Source organism: Marmota marmota, unplaced genomic scaffold, assembly GCF_001458135.2.
Source record: "Marmota marmota marmota unplaced genomic scaffold, marMar, whole genome shotgun sequence".
Taxonomy (NCBI): Eukaryota; Metazoa; Chordata; class Mammalia; order Rodentia; family Sciuridae; genus Marmota; species Marmota marmota.
The window spans coordinates 14,814,983-14,835,827 of NW_025999968.1; the positions used below are offsets into that span (position 1 = coordinate 14,814,983).

At 36.2% G+C, this 20,845-nt stretch overlaps 1 pseudogene; it reads left to right on the forward strand.

The window, feature by feature from the left end:
* LOC107136061 overlaps positions 1–20,845 on the forward strand; it is a 61,194-nt pseudogene that overhangs the window by 3,330 nt on the left and 37,019 nt on the right.

Sequence of the window (20,845 nt, forward strand, 5' to 3'; positions counted from 1 at the left end):
AAAAAAAAAAAAAAAATCATTGGGAAAGAAAGGACTTAATAAGATATTATTTAATGTATTATTTAATGATGTCTATAGATGAAATCAGACTGTGGAGGGGATCTTCTTACTAATTAAGGTATTACATTTTCTGAATTTTGCATATGATAGAATTTTTTTTTTTTTTTTTTTTTTTGAATAAATGTTAAGTATTGCAGGGTCTTTGGCTGAATACTACAGGCAGTGCTCAGGCCACAACTACTACTATAATGATTCTGTGTGAACTACTGCATGGGACTTTCTGGGATCATTTAATTGATACCTATTTTCTTGTGTTTAGTGTTTATAGGCATTGGAGTTTTTACATGACAATCATGTGATTCACCGGGACATAAAAAGTGACAGTGTGCTCTTGGGAATGGAAAGAGAAGTTAAACTTAGTGAATAACAAGTGAAGAAAAAACATTCATTATTTATGTTTTATTATACTTCCCTCCCTTTTTAATTAAAAAAATCCCTCTCTGTTAATATTTTTGAAAATAATATATGGAAGGGGAAAGAATCTCGTGGTAAAAAACTATGAACTGAGAACTGGACTGTGCCTAGGACTGTCATAGTGTTGATGCTATATTAAATATTTCAAGTTGAATTTGTTTCTTCCATCTGTTACACTGTTTTTTCTCTTCAGCATTCTCTGTTTTGTACAGGATAGCCCAATTGGGAGATGGCTGAAATCCTGCCGTGCCCTCTGGAGGATGTAAGCAGAGCTATTAAACTACATCCTCTAAAGGTTACTCAATCAGGTCATCAAACTATAAAATTCTATTTTTAAATTATCTTAGTGATCAAATTAGAAATAGATAATCACATACATTTTTGGTGGAGACATATGAACATGGAATTAGACTTTTTTGGATAAAATTTTATGATTTCCACTTACTAGATGCATGATCTTAGGTGAATTAACTAAATATATATATATGCCTTGGTCACCCTATTTGTAAATGAGAATAATTTCAATAGTAAGCATAGATGGGGCTGGGCTTAGTGGGGCATGCCTGTAATCCAAGTGGTTTGGAAGACTGAAGCAGGAGAATCACAAGTTCAAAGCCAGCCTTAGCAACTTAGTGAGGCCATAAGCAATTTATTGAGACCTTATCTGAAAATCAAAAATTAAAAGGGCTGCGGATGTGGCTCAGTGGTTAGGCAATCCTAAATTCAATCCTTGTTTATCCCCACCCCCCAAAAAAATTAAAAACATACTTCGGGCAGGGGTTATAGGTCATGGTACAGCACTCACCTAGTATGCAGATGATCCTCAGTTTAATTTCCCAGCACCACAAAAACTAAATAAATAAATTTTAAAATAAATTAACCAAGCCAGGCTCAGTGGTGCACATCTGTATCCCAGTAGTTCTGAAGGCTAAGGCAGGAGGATTGCAAGTTCAAAGCCAGCCTCAGCAACTTAGCAAGGTCCTAAATCAACTTAGTAAGATCCTGTCTCTAGATAAAATATTTAAAAAGCCTGGGGATGTGACTTGGTGGTTAAGCATCAGTATCAAAAAAAAAAAAAAATAGATAAATTACCCAGTTTTTAAAAATTACCTATCATAGGGTTATCATGAGGATTGGATAGTTTCACAAGGTACTTGGAATGGTATCTGGCTTTTATAAACACTCATTTTCATTATAAATATTATTTTACCTAACAGTTTTCAGTATTCACTCCTATAGAATTACTATAAATATATGCACCTCAATTAGTAAAAAGATATTCTCTGCAATATGGTAAAGACATTTAAAACTATTTTAAATGACAAACAGTAAAGGAATGGTAATTTGATATGTTTGTACTCTACAATATATGATAGTTTTTAAAATGAGGCATATAAATCTACTAATATCGAAGGCTCTCTTATATAAACAGTTTACAAAATATCCTAGTTAGGTAAAACAATTAAGCAGTTCATAAGTTTTATTCATTCTTATGTAAATACAAAACAGTCTAAAGCTTACAGACCTGATACTAGTAGTTACATAAGTAGTTGAATGGCTTTAACTGTAGAATGGAAGAAAAGATTGTAAATTCTGATCCTGACTTTTCTACAAAATTAACATCAGGAGCTAAAGTAGGTTTTTGTTTCTACAGATAGTTGGGGTAGATTCATGCTAATGAGTATTTTGTCAGTACTACTGCACTCAACTGTGTTATTTTTCTAAGCTCTCTGCTATGTTGTATGCTTAGGGATTCTAGCTTCTTTTTTTTTTTATTCTAAGCAGTATCTTCACTTTTGTCTGAGTCACTGCATTTCGGTTTGGTGTCTAACTTTGATTATTTCCCTCACTTTTTGGATTTCTTTAACTTAAATTTTTTAGAGTAAAATGTGTTAAGAATAAAAGCCCTCCCACTAATTTGCACTCCATTGGAGGAAGAAAAAGCAAAAAGTGGCAGTATATAACATTATCAAAATATTTTAATCCCTGTCTTGATTACTTTATTATTAATTTCTTTAAAAAAAAAGGAGCCTGAATAGTGCAAATGTAATTATTGCATCTGAGATGAACTCTTTTGTGAAACCATCTCTAGAAGCTATTAATTCTAGACATTTTGTTTTTGTTCCTTAGCCAACTTCATGTTTTGTGCTCAGATCACCCCTGAGCAGAATAAACATACTACCATGGTTGGAACACCTTATTGGATGGCACCAGAAATGGTTACACAGAAAGCTTATGGCCCTAAAGTTGACATTTGGTCCCTAGGTATCATGGCTATTGAGATGCTTGAAGGAGAACCTCCATACATGAAGGAAGATTCCCTCATGGGTAAGACCAGTTTAACACCAGCTTTACTGTAAAAAAAAAAAAAATACTTTTCCTTAAAGCATAGTTAGAACTTCCTTGTGTTGTTCATTGGCCAAGACTTTAGAATCAAAACTGGATAAAACCTAACCTCTGCCCTTACTTTGTATCTACAATTACAATGCTTCTGAGTTATAGAGCTGAAAGTGTTAGCTGATGAGTATAGATTTTTATTAGTCAGCTGTATGGTCTCTTGTTTGGGGTATAAGTAAGAATATACTCAGCTTTCTACACCTGTAATTCCAGGGACTTGGGAGGTTGAGGTAGGATGATTGCAAGTTTGAGGTCAGTCTGGGCAACTTCACAAAACTCCAACTCAAATTAAAAAGGCTGTGGAGGTAGCTTAGAGGTAGAACACTCCTGAGTTCAATTCTTAGTACTACAAAAATTAAAATGAAAAAAAAAGATTGGAATCCTCATACATTGCATTGTTGCACTGCTTTAGAAACAATTTGACGGTTCCTCAGAAAGTTAATATTGCGTTACCATGTGACCTAGCAATTCCACTACTAGGTATATGTCAAGAAAATTAAAAGCATGTGTCTGTGGAGTGGGAGACAGAGCTCAGTGGCAGAGTTCCTGGCATGCACAAGGCCCTGGCTTCGGTCCCCAGAACTGCCAAAAGGAAACAGGCATAAAAGGAACATGCCCAAACAAAACACGCACAGAGTGTTGATAGCAGAATTATTTACAGTAGCAAAAAGTGGAAAAAACCCAAATATCTGTTCACCTGATGAACAGTGGGATATTATTTGGCCATAAAAGGGAAGGAAGTACTGATACATGTACAACATTGACCCTTGAAAATCTTATACTAAGGAAAAAAGCTAGAGAACAGAGGGATTTAGTTTTGGATATTCTTTGCTGAATGTTTTGTACCATGTTGCCAAAGATTCCAGTTCAAGTAAGCAGTTAAAATAGTTTAAATAAGTAATTAAATTAGAAATCTTTTCAGAACAATTTTCAAAACCCTCTACTTTTATATATTTATTTAGCCAATATTGAGTTTAGCACCTGCCTTGTGCTAGGCAGTGTTTAAGTCGCTGCCTAGAGAACCAACAAAAATTCCTGCTCTTGTAGAACCTACATTCTAGTGGAAGGAGAGAAAGAATAAGGTGAATCATAATAATACATTAAGCAATGGATCCTTTAAATGCTGGACTGGCAAGGAGAAGAGAGGGAGGCAGGGGAGTCAGGGGTTTGCTTTCAAAAGGATGCTTTTGGAGGGCTTCACTGCAGTGACATTTGGACACAGGATGTAAGATCCTGATGCTTGTTTACTTAGGGAAGGGCATGCCAAGCAGAAGAAACAGTGATTACAAAAGCCCTTAAGCAAGAATGTTCCTGGTGCATTCAAATATCTTGAAGGAATTTGGGAGAGTCAGAGTGCATTGAGCAAACAATAGGCAATAAGGTAGCCAGTGAAATGAGGCCCTGTGTAGTGCTGAGTGGGGATTCTGACTTTTTATCTAAGATGGGGATTCTGGCTTGTGTTCTAAAATGGGGAAACCATTGGAAAGTTTTGAGCAGAGGCATAAAATAGTCTTACTTAAATTTTAACAGGCTCACTCTGGTCACTTTGTTAAGAGTTGATTCTCAAGGAAGGCAAAGGCAGAAGCAGAAAGGCCAATTAGGAAGCTGTTGCAATAATTCAGGCAAGAAATGACAGTACTGTAGACCAGGATGTTATCAGTGGAGGTGATAAAACAAATAGCTAGATCCTGGATTTATTTTGAAAGGAGAGTCTATGTAAAAGAAGAGTTGAGGATAGTTCCAAGAGTTTAGCCTAAGCAAAGGGAAAGATGAAAATGAAGTTTACCTTAGTTGAGAGAGGAAAGACTGCAGAAAGAGGAGAGGAGTTGGGATTGTAGGTGGGAGTTCAGTTGACAACAGTTTAACATGTTTGAGGCATGTTAAGGTTAAGATACCTAGTAAGATATTCAAGTGGATATGTTGATGAGGCTGTTGGGTATGCCAGTCTGGAACCCAGGTTAGAGATATAAAACTGAGGCTCCTTGACTACAGATATTTTCTAAAGCTACAAGGCAGGATGAGGTCAAGTAGGTATAGACAGACAAAATTTTAGCTGGCACACTGACACAGTCCGTAACTAAGTGTTGATGAGGCAGACCAGCAAGGAGACTAAGAAGGAATGATTGGAAAGGTAGATAAAACTAGATAAAGATATGCCCTGAAATCTGTATGCAAAAACTAAGGGAGAGATCAGCTTGGCAGAAACTATAATTATGTCAATAAAGATAAAGACTGAGACTTGGTCAATTTAGATGTAATGATGGTGAAAACTTGATGAATGGGGACATCTGCTTTCTGTCAAAATAAAATAACAGATTAACCCTTTTTGGCTGAAACAACTCCCCAAAACTAGATTATATAAAAGAGTGGTTTTCAAGAAACTGCAACAGACAATGAAGGAAGGACAATGATGTATTAAAGTGAGTAACAACTGAAGTGAACCCCATGACTGGCCCAGTTTCCAGGCCATGTGCAGAGAGGGATGACCCTGGTGGGACATTGCTGGAAAAGTTGTGAAAGGAGGAAAGATGGACTCTCAAGATCTGTGCAGCCCCCCCACCCCTCCCCGGGTAAGCATTCAACAGAGGTTGGTATGAAAAGCAAATGTAAGGACTAAGATATAATTATCTGACAAGATTGGAAAGAACCAGGCAGAGGTATAGTTCAGTGGTAGAGTGCTTGCCTAATACATGCGCAAGGCCCGCAGTTCAATCTCCATCAACTAGAACAAACACTGGGGCTGGGTGTGATGGTGCACACCCATAGTCCCAGCCAGTTGGAAGGCTGATGACCATTTGAGCTCAAGTCTGGGCAACATATTGAGATCCCCAGCTCAGAAAAACAAGATTGAAAAGAGTAATGCCTGCCCAATGTGTAAGCTTGGGAATAGTGCCTGTTTCTCTCAGCCACCATGGAAAAAACCTTATCATTCACAAGATTCAGTAGAAGACTCATCATAAGTGTCTTGCCTCAATGATGGAAAATAATTACCATTAAATTAAATGTTACTTCAGTTCCAAGTAACACATCTTACAAATAAGACCCAAATAGCTTAAAACTTCATCCAAGAACAAAGCTTAAGAATATTTATAGGGCCACAACCATGGTTATACTCAGGCCTCAGAAGAGGCTTGTCTTCAGAATCCTCTGCTGTGGATCTGATTGGACCCAGTGAAACAGTTAAATACCATATGTCGTCAACTATCAGTAGATCCAGAAGCTAATCAAAGATGGTATGTTCATCCACAAGTTTGTGACTATCCATTCCCAGGCTCAATCTGGAAAAACACCTTGGCCTTCAGGAAGGGGAGTTATATAGGTTAGAAAAGGTAATCTGAAAGAGAGGGTGTGAATTGTGCACCAGCTGCTCACAAGATACCATGAATCTAAGGAGCTTGCCACTTGTACCAGATCCTGTACCTGAAGATAAATAAACATGGCCAAAACCAAAGCAGATTCTCATGGAACATATCCACAAGCTGAAGGCAGACAAAACCTGTGAGAATCTTGACTGACGTGGCTGAGGCCCACAGGTCGGAAACCAGGGAAGCCGACAAGCTCTATGAAGAGCACCTCCAGGTCAAGAAAGGAGGGGAAAATCATCAAGACTATCCAAAGATGAAGAGACCCAGAAATAAAGCTTTACCTCCTGTATTATCTCCATAGTTACACACATTGGTCATTCAAATAAAAGAAGCCTTGATCCACCTGGAAAAAAGTAAGAGAATATTTATAGGAATCCAGAAGTGGCCAGGACCCAACAGGCACTGAGACATACATTCAAAGTTTTAACAGAAAGACAAGGGGTAGGAAAACATAGTCCATCATGAAGACTAGAACTGGCACAGATAAAAGAATTAGCACACAAGGTCATTATAATAATTATTATAATTATGTTCCAGGTATTAAAAAGTCAGACATTTGGAAGGCATATTTTTCAAAGACCCAAATTAAACTTAGTCATGTGTTGTGGTTTGGATATGAAGTGTCCCTGAAAAGTTCCTGTGTTAATGCAGGAATATTTGTAAGTGAAATGATAGGATTGTGACAGTCCTAACCCTATCAGGCTATCCTAGTTTGAATGGACTAGGTAGAAACTGTAGGAGTGTGGCTGGAGGAGATGGGTCACTGGAGGCTGCCCTCAAAGCATTTGTTTTCCCTGTGCCCTTTTTTCCCTTTCTCCCTCTCTGGGCTTTCTGGCCACCTTGAGCACAGCAGCACTCCTCCATCATGCCCTTCCGCCATGATGTTCTGCTTCAGGTTGAGCCCAGAGCAATGCCATCAGTGTACCATGGATTAAACCTCTGACACAGTGAAAAAAAAAAAAAAAAGTGAGCCCAAATACCTGTCCCTCTAAGGTTTTCTTGTCAGGTGTTTTGGTCACAGTGACACAAAACTGACTAACACATTATGAAAACTATAATATCTGATGTTGGATTAATGGTAAATTATTATAGAAATAAAAACTAGTCACAGTGAAACGTAAAAATAGAAGTGAAAAAAGTTTAAGTGAAGTAGAATCAGTGAGCTGTGAGACAGTCTCAAGTCTTTTAGTAACATGTAATAAAGTTCTGAAAGAAAAGATCAACCCAAAAATCTATCTTTCAAAAGCTAAATAACAGTTTTCTCAAACACATTACAGTTGGAAGTACTTCTAACTATATGGTTAAATATATAATTTTTGTTATGTAAGTAGCTTTAAAAGATAAAACTGTTTAAATAAAAATAATAACAGTGGAGTGGAGGTAGGAGATAATGCATATGTAAAATGACAACAGAAGAATCAGGGCCAAGGAGAAAGAACACTAAGATTCTTATCCTGTGTGACATGGTGCATCACTTGATGGTAGAGTGTGGTCATTGAAAGATGAAAACATTGAATAATAAAAGACAAAGTTGTACATAATAAGCAAGGAAGATGTAGCAGTGGTAGAGCTAGTGTGTTAGTGTGTGTAAGGCTCTGAGTTCAATCCCTAGTGCCACAAAAATAAATAATTAAATGAAAAAGCCATCCAACAATGTGTATAAATACCAAAACATCACATGGTACCCCGTAAATACATAAAATTACTAATAGTCAACTAAAAGTATACATTTAATTTTTTTAACAAGAATGCTACATTGAGCGAGATATATCATAGGGGACACTAAAAGAGCTCCTCCTAATAACCAAAGCTGGGACAATTGGAACAGCAAAACAAAGTAGTAAGGAATTTTAACTTGAAAGTTCAAATAAGTATCTATGAGTCCATGCTGACATAAAATATTGAATAAATAACTGGGAGAAGAGACAGGTCAATCACCTATACAGAAGAATTCTAAAAGTTTATGTGGATGCTCCACCCTGCAGGAAGTAGAGCGTAACTCAAGTATGGACTTCACGTAGTGAGTACCAGAGAATACAGTACGGGGAGGGAAAAGGAACTGCACAGTGGGAAAATTTAACAAGCCCTTGGCCGGGTGATTAGGTCAACATCGGCAGTCATAAATCATGTTGCTAATAGGTACCTTTAATATGATGCAATGAAAACAGTACTGATACCAGGCATGGTGGCCCAGCTATTTGGGGGGCTGAGGCAAGAAGGTCACAAGTTGGAGGCCAGCCTCAGCAACTTAATAAGGTCCTATCTCAAAATTAAAAATAAAAAGGGTTGGGGCTATAACTCAGTGGTAGAGAACTTCTGGGTTCACTCCCCAATACTGCAAAAGAAGAAAAAGAAAGAAAAGTCTGTGATCTTCCTCTTAAAAACCCATTTGATATAACCTTGAAAAAAATGTCAGACACAGAGGGGAATCCTACAAAGTATGATATAGTACCTGACTAGTACTCCTCAGACCTGTCTATAGTCATCAAAAACAGGGAAAGTCTGAGAAATTGTCAGCCAAGAGACATCTAAGGAGACATGACAAATAAATACATGTCTTAGAACAGGAAAGGATAGTGGAAGAGTAAATGGAATAGGGAAATCTAGTATGCTGCTGAAAGCACTAACAGCCCACATGAGGTTAATGGATATCAATCTCTAGTGGTGCCAGTCATTGTAGATGAGTGGGGTTTATCCCTCTATATTCAGCTGCATGGATACAGGAAGGAATACAGTTTTAACCACATTTAGCTGAATAAATGCTGTAAAGCGAGTGGGAGAGGGACATGAAAGTAACATGTGAAAGGAATGATGGACACTAAAAGACCCATGGGATTTTAGGTCTCAGTGAAGTCATGGGATTGCTGACTTTGTAGTGCTAGGAGTACAAAAGTCAGGAGGTAGAGCGCAACAAAAATTTAAGAGTTGCAGTTGCTGGTGTCTGTCCTGGCAGAGGGTAGGACTCAGTGTATATGGTGAGAAAGGCTAGTGCATAAGCGCATCAGAGAAGAAGACAAGGAACTCTAACACACATCTCTGTAGCTATTGAAATAATGTGAATTATTTCAGGAGTAATAGTAGGGATAACAGTGCAAAGAGCTATGATCTTGAAGGAGTTGGTCGGGGGGTAGCCTGGGGTTTAGTAGATATTTAAAACAAGGAAAGGTAGATTTGTAGTCAAAAGTCTGCATTATAGAGGAAAAGACTTCAAAGAGCAATGGAAAAACCAAAGGACACTTGCTTCATCTCTAGACCGAAGTTGTGGGAGAAAAAAAGCCACCGCTAGAAAGCACCGCTGGTGAAAGTAAGGAGGATGTTCAGAGCCACTTGGGCATTAGTTGGAGAAACTGGGGGGATGACTAGGAGTCCTGGCTACTTATGATCATTAAAATAAATGAAGGTAAAGAGAGTATAAGTGAGATGAATCTCAAGTGGAGAGAAGACTGTGAGCAGGGGTAGGGGGATTGTTGATGGTGGGGGTGGTTATACTTAGCTTCATTATTTTCTGAACTTCCATCTTTACCCTTTTGTTGGAGATATAGATGCTTCCAATCATCTTGTAATTTTAACCTGAAATTAATTGCTTTCTCAGGCATGATGTCTTAGAGTAAAATTAATTCAGGAGAAAATTTTGGTGACCTTAGGTTTGGCAGTGTTTTTAGGTACAATAGTAAAAGCACCATCCATGAAATAATAAATTGGACTTCCTTAAAATTCTAATCTTCTTAGGGCTGGGGTTGTAGCTTAATGGTAGAATGCTTTCCTAGCATGGGTAAGGCACTGGGTTTGATCCTCAGCACCACATTAAAAATAAATAAATAAGATCTTCTGGGCTGGTGATGTAGCTTAGTGGTGGAGTTTCTGTCTAGCATATATGAGGGTCTGGATTCCTAAGCCCTGAAAAAAAGGAGGGAGGGGCAAAAATATCTAAATAAACAACTCACTAAAGAAGATACATAGGTGGCAAATAAGCACATGGACAGAACTAAACATGCATGAGTGAGGGGATTGCTAAATTAACATTGAGATACCACTGCATACCTGTTAGAATGCTCAAGTTCAAAAAATCTGAGGGAGGATGTGAAGCAACAGGAACACTCATTCATTGCTACTGAGATGCTCCACTCCAGAAACAATTTTTCTGTTTCTTACAAAACTAAACATGTCCTTACCACATAACCCAGCAATGTTTTCCTAGGTATTTATCCAAATGCATTGAAACATGCACAAAAACCTATGCACAAATGCTTATAGCATCTTTATTCACAATTGCCAAATCTGGAACCAAGATGTCATTCAAAAAGTGAATGTAAGGACTGTGTGTATCAGTGGTAAAGCACATGTAGCATGCTTAGGCTCTGGTATCCATTCCCAGCACCACAAAATAAATGAAAGAAAATAAAATGTACATGATACATCTATACAACAAAATATTTTCATTGGTAAAAACTGAGCTATCAGAACACAAAAAAAAACATGAAGAAATTTATCTTATTTACTTATTTATTTATTAAAGGGTAAAAGCATGGAAAATTTATTACATGCCTATGGCATGAGCATATTAGACTCTGAATGATCTTTTAAAGCCTATTGCTTAGTGAAGAAAATCATTCTAAAAAGGATAGATGCTGTACAATTTCAAGTATAGAGTGTGGGCTGGAAGTGTTCATCAGTTGTAGTGTGCTTGCCTAGCATGACTGATAACCCTGAGTTCTATCCATAGCACCACAAAAAAAATCAAAATGTAAATAAGTTTAGGACATCTGAAGTATGAAGAGATTAAAAAAAAATCAGTGATTGCAGGGATTCAGGAGAATGAATAGTAGGTTTTTAGGGCAGTGAATTTATTCAGTATGATATTATAATGGTAGACACATGACAAAATTCATTTTTCACAACCCACAGCATTATAGAATACAATACAAAGAGTTAACTCTAAACTGTGAACTTTTGATTAATAGAAGTATATCCGTATTTGTTTATTTGTGGTAGAGTATTTGCCTAGCATGCACAACTCCCCAGGGTTCAAGCACCAGCACCACACACACACACACACACACACACAAAGTATTCATATATATATATATATATATATATATATATATATACACACACATGTATATATCATTTGTAATAAGTATACTATATTGTAATTAAAGATATTAATAATAAGAAAATGAAGTGCTAATATTAGAACATTTTAGGATCCACATTTTGAGATCAAGTATGCGTTTGGAAAATACATGTGCAAGGCTATATAGTTGTCTTTTCAATGTTAAAGAAGGTCAGTGAGATCCAGGATTATGTCTCAGTGGTAGAGTGCTTGCCTAGCATTTGTGAGGCACTGGGTTCAATCCCCAGCACCACATACAAAATAAATGAATAAAATAAAGTTATTGTGTCCATCTATAACTTATTTTTTTTAAAAGATGGTCAGTGAGAGCCATTAAATTTTTCCTCTTGTCTCACAAGGCAACTCAGCTGTAGTCTGTATTGTCTGCTTAATTTCAAAACCTAAAACTTCTACTAAAATCATAAATTAAAAATAATTTAGGGTAATAATAAACAATGAAAGAATATAAAGATTTATTTAAAGGGGATTGGTTAAATTATGAAAACACCCATATGATAAGGCACTGTTCAATTTAGCCATTAGAATAATTTTACCATCAGTTATTAGGATGAAGCTGGCATATAGCTAGTTAAGTAAAAGAGTTTCAGTAAATTCAAATTGCTTTGAAATGTGACTTTTTAAAAGCTGCAGATGTTTAACAGGGTAGACACACATTGATAGTATGATTGTCATCAATTTTCTTTATACTTTTATGTACCATAGGTGGGGTTTTTGTTATTATTGTTATTTTGTTTTCTTTAAGAAAGAAGTGTTGCATTTATAGTTCAACACAGAAAAGATAAAGCTGCCAGGCCTAGTGGCACACACCTGAAATCTCAGCTTTGGAGAGACGGAGGCAGGAAGATCCCAAGTTTGAGGCCTGCCTGGTCAACTTAGAGATACTGTCTCAAAATAAAATGAAAAGTGGGCTGGGGTATAGCTCAGTGGTAGAGCACTTACTTGCCTAACATATGCCTGGGTTCAATTCCTATACCACACCACACCCTCCCGCCAACCAAAAAAAGAGAGAGAGAGAGAGAGAAAAGAATAAGTAAAGGAAGGAAAAATATCTGTAAGGATAAATCCAAACAGGTACAGATAATGATAACTTCACTTTACTCACTTTAGTATTTATGGTGATTATCTTTGAAGAATTACAAGGAACTGGAGATATTTTTCAGTGGTAGATATTTCCCAGAATGCACAAGGCCCTGAGTTTGATACCACTATCACAAAGGGGAAAAAAAGTGTTCTATAAAATACATTCTAACTTTGTTGAGCCACCTTAAGAAGGTTGTGAATGTCTTATCCAATGGTTGCACATGTGTAATCCCAGTGACTCTGGAGGCTAAAGGAGAATCACATGTTTGAGGCCAGCCTGGACAATTTGGTGAGACCTTGTCTCAAAGATAAACAATAATAATAAAAGTAAGGGGTTATGCATGTAGCTCACTGGTAAAACAATACTGGCTTCAACCCTCAGTAGCCCACTCCCCACCACCCCAAAATAGAATGTCACAGATACTGTTCTATTTTCAGGCCCTATATCTGATCGCCACACATGGAAAGCTGGAATTGCCAAACCCAGAAAAAGTTTCACCTGTGTTTCAAGATTTCTTAAATCAATGCTTGGAAATCAATGTAAAGGAAAGGGGTGCAGCCAAGGAATTATTACAGGTAAATTTGGAAATGATGCCATTTGGGGGAAATGTTGACTCTTTTTTGAATATCCAAGAAAAAGTTTTCATTTCACTATTCATTGATCACTACCTGTAAGGTAGCTGCTACATTTTAGGGTTTCATCTGCCAGGAATAAAAGTTTAATATCGTGATAGTAAGTTTTTGTATGTTATTAAATATCATATACATTCAATGCTGGTGTGAGTGTATTTATGGGCTGTTTGTAGATTTTTGGAAAGTAGAAAAACTAAATCAACTCTGTTTTCAACTATGAACATTATGGACTGATTATGAGGGGTTTGGGCAGGTATTAAAATATGTATTTTACGTAAATTGTATTCGTAAGTAGTCTTCAGAGCTTAGTTGAAAGAAAATGTTCTGCTTATAAATTGTGTACTTGTTTGTCCCCTCTTTTTGGCATCACCCATTCCTGACTTTGGCAAAACCGTTGTCTAGTTGACACCTCAAATCCTTGCCGCTCAAGAAGTAATGAAGAGAGAAAATGTTAATGTCATTGAGAAGAATTAATATTCTTTTTCCACTTCCTAAAAAGAAAATTTTAAATAAATTTAATAAAGTGTTATTTGTTGTAAAAGATGTATAACTTAAAAGTTGCCATTTTAGCCATGTTAAGTGGACAACTCAGTGGTATTAATTACACAATGTTGTATGACCTTCTGTTTCTAGAACAGTTGTGTCATGCCAAATAGGAGCTCTGCTACCATTAAATCATAACTCCCATTCCTCCTCTTCCAGACCCTGGCCACCACCATTCTTGTGGGTTTTTTTTTCTTTTCTTCTCTTTGTTCTAATTATTCATGACAGTAGAATGCACTTTTGACACATCATACATAAATGGAGTATAACATCTCATTTTGTGGATTGGACATGATGTAGAAACATATTGGTCATGTATTCATGTACTATGAACATAGGGTAATAATGTCCAATTCATTCTACTATCCTTTTTACCCCCAAACCTCCTCCCCTCCCTTCACTCCCCTCTATCTAATCCAAAGTACCTCTGTTCTTCCCTAGCCACCCCGTAATTGTAAATTAGTGTCCACATATCAGGGAAAACATTTGGCCTTTGGTTTTCTGGGATTAAATTATTTTGCTTAGCATGATATTCTACAGGTCCATCCATTTACCTACAAATGCCATCATTTTATTCTTCTTTAATGCTGAGTAATATTTCATTTGTAGATAAATCACATTTTCTTTATCCATTCATCTGTTGAAAGACGCCTAGATTGGTTACATGGTTTAACTATCCTGAGCTGAGATGCTATAAATATTGATATGGCTGTGTCACTGTACTATGCCGATTTTAAGGGTTTTTTTTTTTTTTTGAATAGACAGGGGAGTGGGATAATTGGGTCAAAAGGTGGTTCCTTTCTAAATTTTCTTTGGAATCTCCATACTGCATTCCATAATGGTTGCACCAATTTGCAGTCCCATCAACAATTTATGAGTGTCCCATTTCCCCCACATCCTTGCCAACACTTATTGTTTCTTGTATTCTTCATAATTGACATGCTGACGGAAATGATGAAACCTTAGTTTTGATTTTTCATTTCTCTAATTGCTAGAGATTAGAGATGTTGAACATTTATTTTCATATATTTGTTGATAAATTGTATTTGTATTTGTTCTTCCAAGAAGTGTCTGTTCAGTTCCTTAGGCCATTTATTCATTTTGTTATTTGGTGTTTTTTTTTTTTTTTTTTTTTAGTTCTTTATATATCCTGGAAATAAATGCTCTGAGTGCACATAGCAAAGATTTTTCTCTCATTCTGTAGGCTCTCTCTTCACATGATTGTTTCATTTGCTGAGAAGAAGCTTTTTAGTTTGAACGTATCCCATGTATTGATTCTTGATTTTAACTTAAGATTCAGGGTTTTGTTAAGAAAGTCATATCCTAAGCCGATGTGATGAAGAATTTGGCCTTATTTTTCTTCTGTTAGGTGCAGGGTCTCTGTTCTAGTGCCTGAGTCTTTGATCTACTTTGAGTTTAGTTTTGTGCTGGGAGATGGAATAGGGGTTTAATTTCATTGTGTTATATAGATTTCCAATTTTCCCAGCACCATTTGTTGAATAGGCTAGCTTTTCTCCAGTGAATGTTTTTGGTGATTTTTATCTGAGATAATGTATTTATGTGGGTTTTTTTCTGTCTTCTATTCTGTACCATTGGTTTGTGTCTTGTTTTAGTGCCAATATCTTGCCATTTTTTGTCACTATAGCTCTGTTGTATAGTTTAAGTTCTGGTTTTGTGATGCTTCCTTCCTCATTCTTCTTGCTAAGGATTGTTTGGTGTATTCTGGGTCTTTTATTTTTTCCAAATAAATTTCATGTTTGCTTTTTCTAGTCCTATGAAAATAATTTTGTTGGGATTTTAATAGGAATTGCATTAAGTGTCTGTAATGCTTTTGATAGTATGGTAATTTTGACAATATCAATTTTGCCTCTTCAGGAGCATGGGAGATCGTTCCATCTTCTAAGTTCTTATTCATTTTATTTAATGTTCTGTAGTTTTTATTGTAGAGGATTTTCACCTCTTTTGTTAAATTGATTCCCAAGGTTGTTTTGTTGTTCTTGTTTTGAGATTATTGTGAATGGGGTAGTTTTTTCCTGATTTCTCTTTCAGTAGATTCATCACTGATATATAGGAATGTGTTTGATCTATGGGTGTTGATTTTATATCCTGCTACTTTGCTAAATTCATCTATTAGCTCTAGAAGTTTTCTGATAGAATTTTTTTGATCTTCTTAATAAAGAATCATATCATTGCCAAATAATGATAGTTTGAGTTTTTCTTTTCCTATTCAAGAACAACATTGAATAGAAGTGATGAAAGACGGCATACTTGTGTTATTCTAGTTCTTAGAGGGAATGCTTTCAATTTTTATCCATTCAGAATGATGTTGGCCTTCAGTTTAACATAGATAGCCCTTACAATGTGAGGTATATTTATACGTAGTTTTTCTAGTGTTTTGAACATGAAGTGGTGCTGTATTGGGTCAAATGCTTTTTGTGCATCCACTGAGATAATCAATGATTCATGTTTTGAAGTCTATTGATGTGATGAATTACATTTATTGATTTCTGTATGTTGAGTCAACATTTGCATCCCTGAGATGAACCCCACATGATTATGGTGCACTATCTTTTTACTATGTTTTCATATGCAATTTTCCAGGATTTTATTGAGAATTTTTACATCTATGTTCATTAGGGATATTGGTCTGAAATTTTCTTTCCTTGATGTGTCTTTGGTTTTGGAATCAGGGTGATACATGCCTCATAGAATGAGTTTGGAAGGTTCATTCCTTTTGTATTTCCTGGAGTAATTTGAGGAGTACTGGTGTCAATTCTTTTTTGAAGGTCTTGTAGAACTCAATTGATAATCCATCTGGTCCTGGGCTTTTCTTAATTGGTAGGCTTTTGATGGTGACTTCTATTCATTGCTTGAAATTGATCTGTTTAATTCATATATGTCTTCCTGATTTAGTTAGGGTAGATCAAATATCTATAAATTTGTTGATGTCTTCAAGAATTTCTATTTTATTGTAGTATAGATTTTCAACATTGTTTCTAATTACTTTCTGTATTTCAGTTGTATTCATGGAGATATTTACTTTTTCATTACATACTTTAATATTTTGAATTTTCTCTCTTACTCTTCATTAGAGTGACTGTTTATCAATTGGATCTATTTTTCAAAGAACCAACTTTTCATTTTGTCAATTTTTTGAATGATTTCTTTTGTTTCAATTTCATCTCTGATTTTAATTAATTCCTTTCTTACTCTGCTTTGGTATTGATTTAGTCCTCTTTTTCTAGGGCTTTTAGATGTAGTGTTAGGTCTTTTATTCATTGACTTTTTAGTTTTAATGAATGAGCTCAATGCAATGAACTTTCTTCTTAGTACTGCCTTCATAGTGTCTCAGATATTTTGATATATTGTATTTCTGTTCTCATTTACCTCTAAGTATTTTTTTAATTTCATCATTGATTTATTCTTTTTTCATTCATCATTAAATTGTGTATTATTTAGTTTCCAGGTGTTAGTTAGCTTCTATTTTTTATTTTATCATTAATTTCTAATTTCATTCCATTGTGATCTGATAGAATACAAGGTATTACCTCCTTTTTTTTGTATTTACTATGAATTGCTTGTGTCATAAGATAATGGTCTATTTTAGAGAAGGATCTGAGAAGAAAGTGTATTTGCTCATTGATGGATGAAATATTCTATTTATATCTATTAAGTCTAAATTATTGATTGTATTATTTAGTTCTGTCATTTCTTAGTTTTTGTTTGAAAGATATGTCCAGTAGTGACAGGGGTGTGCTAAAATTAACCAGTGTTATTGTTTGTGGTCTATTTGATTCTTGAAATTGAGAAAGATCTGATGTACATGGATGCTTCATTGTTTGGGGCAGAAATATTCATGATTGATTGTCTTGCTGTTATATAATTCCCTTAAGCAGCATGTAATTTTTTTCTTTGTCCTGATTAACTTTTGCTTAACATTAACTTTATCTGATATAAAGATGGAAACCCCTGCTTGTTGAGGTGATTCCATTCAGTGACATGTTTTTTCTCATCCCTTCTCCTAAAATATGTGGATGCCTTTGCCTATGTGATGAGTTTCTTGGAGACAGCATATTCTTTGGTCCTGTTTTTTCATCTTATCTGACAGTCAGTGTCTTTTGATTGATGAATTTATGCCAATAACATTTAAAATTTTATTGAGATATAATTTGTATTCCCAGTTGTTTTGGTTTCTTTTTTCTTTTGTTGAGAATATTCTGTAGTGCAGACTTTCTAGTTGTGAATTCTTTTAATTTTTGTTTATCATGGAAGGCTTTTATTTCAGTTTCAAATCTGAAGCTTACTTTTGCTGGATATAAAATTCTTGCTTGGAATCCATTTTTTTCAGAACTTGGTATATGTTTTCCCAGTACCTCCTAGCTTTGAAAGTCTAAGTTGAAAAATCAGCTGAGAACCAAATTGATTTCCCTTTATATGTAATCTGACAGTTTTCTTTTGTGGCCTTTAAAATTCCTTATTCTGTATGCTAGGCATTTTCATAATAATGTCACTTGTTGTGGTTCTGTTGTCATTTTGTACATTTGGTATCCTGTATGCCTTTTGTATTTGATTTTTCATTTCATTCTTTGGGTTTGAGAATTTTTCTGATATTATTTCATTGAATAGATTTGTGCATTCCTTTTGTTCCTCCACGCATTCCTCTATCCTGATAAATCTTAAATTTGGTCTTTTCATGTTATCCCATAATTCTGGAAAGTTCTGTTCATGATTTTTATTACCATCGTCTCTGTATGGTCAATTTTATTTTCACAATTTTATATATTTTGTCTTCATTGCCTGAGGTTCTGTTTTCCAAGTGGTCTAGTCTGTTGGTAATATTTTCCATTGTATTTTAAATTTGGTTTACTGATTCCATTATTTTGAGGATTTCTGCTTGATTTTCTTTTTATAATAAGTGTCCCTTTATTGAAGTGATCTTTCACCTCCTGAAATTTATATCTAATTTCACTTTGTACACCATCAAAGGATGTCATGGATCAATTTATACATTCTGAGCTCCTCCTCTGACATTTCTTCTACTGTGTTGTCAATGGATTCTATTATTGGAGTATGTTGGTTTGTTTGGGGTTCTTGATTTTCTTATTTTTTCATGTTGTTCAGGTGTCTTCTCATCTAGCAGTGTGGATTTGAGGTATTACAGTTTCTACCCTGTAGATTTATATTGTCACTGGAGGTTTCCAGTGCCTCACTTTTAAGGGAGAGATCAATTTTTTTAGCACCCAAAGCAATTATTGAACACCTCAAATAGCTCCTATTAAGACATTTATAGTTTGTCACAATAAATATAAATGAGGTGTTCAATAATTGTCTGCAACATAAGCAGTAGGTTTACAAAAGTATAATTTTTGATGGTAGACAAAGAGCAGGAGTGGTATGAGATGTGATGTTTATGAGGAAGAAGGAGAGGAGACAGAAGTATAAGATTGTAGAAAGAGGAATCAAGAAGTTGGCTGTTAGCAGGAGAAAAGAGAGATGGAGTATCCAGAGAAACAGATACATGAGAAGAAAATATATATAAAGTAAAAATAAATAAATAAAACATTTAAAAATAAGAAAAAAAATATAAAAAAGTAAAGATAAAAGAATACACAACAATACTGAAATATACTCTTCATACATCCCAGTCCTCAATAACCTGATGCATTAAAAAAATACTTGATTCGAAAATGATAATTATGTGAGAGCAGAAAAAGAAATAAAAAATCTTCAAGGAAAATTGAATAATTGTTGAGTTCAAGAGCTTCTCAGCCGATAGGTGGGATTGTCTACAGTTTGCTGGTAGACCCACCTTCAGGATGGTGAGGGTTGCTAAGGTGGGTATAGCAATTGCTGGTCCATGTTGGAAGATTGCACTCTCAGAATCTCCTTTGGGACCCACTCAGTGATGTAAGAGCCTGATCTTAGCCCCTTACGTCACCTGTGGACCCCATAATTACTGGTTGGTGATTTAGTTTCCAAAGTCAATGTCTCCAGCCCCCACCCTTTTGAATTCCTGATTAGGCATCTCTCTTCCCATTGGTCCTGAGGGTTGCAAACCAGGACCTGTGTGCCTGTCATAGAGAGCTGTTCTGCATTGAGTACATCAGGACCAGGTGGTGAGAGCTGTGGCTAGCCACATAGCTGCAAGCATTGGGCTGGGTTGGTGGACTGGCCGGGGTTGAGAGATGGTGATTGGAAAGCTATAGGGCCCTATTAATTGCCAAACTTAGCAGAACCAGGGGATCAGTGGATGATGAACTTGGGAGAAAGTTGGGGACCCTGCTGGTGTCATGTCCCAGCTGAGGGAACCCAGTGAGGGACCAGTTGGGTGGGCAAGCTAAGGGCAAGATGCCCTCATAGCCTCTTCCAACTTTCCAAACTTCTGAAGCCAGTCCTGTCAATCTTCATGCAATTCAGGACTTGTAGAGCTGGAGAGACCACAGTTTTCTCCAGCGTCTGCAGCAAGATGGTGGCTATTGGCACACCTAGCAGAACAACCTCAAGTGTAACCAAACCTGTAGGTACCTTGATGATGGAGGTCCAGACTCTGAGTACTGTCCCTAGATGATAGTGGCTGTGTCCTGTGATGGTGGCAGTGGTGGCAAAGCTTCAGGTACCTTGATATTTGACTTCCAGGTCTTGGTATCCTAATCTTGAGGTTGCTGCATCTCTAGATGGCAGTGCAGCAGCAGAGATGTCTCAAGGTGGAGATAGCCATGTTCCGAGATAAGGCAGCAGTGGAGAGCGCCACAGTGATGGTAGGCAGTCTCATTAGGAGATGGGGCGCTGTGCGGCAGGTTGCACTTCAACAACATAATTTTTAAAGAGTCTTTTCCAGGATACCAAAGTCACTCAAAAGGATGACCAAATTCCTATGACTTTAAAAATTAATTGTTATGCATCCTTTTGAAAACCTGACCTATTGTACTTGCCAATATATTCCTGCCCCAGTTTACTGTTCATGAAAATTTGGACATTTCACTCCTATAGAATTCCAAGAATAATTTCTGCTCCACTTATACTACTGACAGCACCTTTATTTATTTAGCTAGCGTGAAAATCCTATTTCAGTTTCTGCTTTCTTAATCTACTCCTGGCATCAAGTTCTTGGTTTGCATTTGCCATAAAACAGACTCTGAGGTGGGGATTTTTGTGCAAAAAGATCTCCAGAAGAGTCCTTTGGAGAATGAGGGGTCTGAATTTTGGCAAGGGGAGAGTT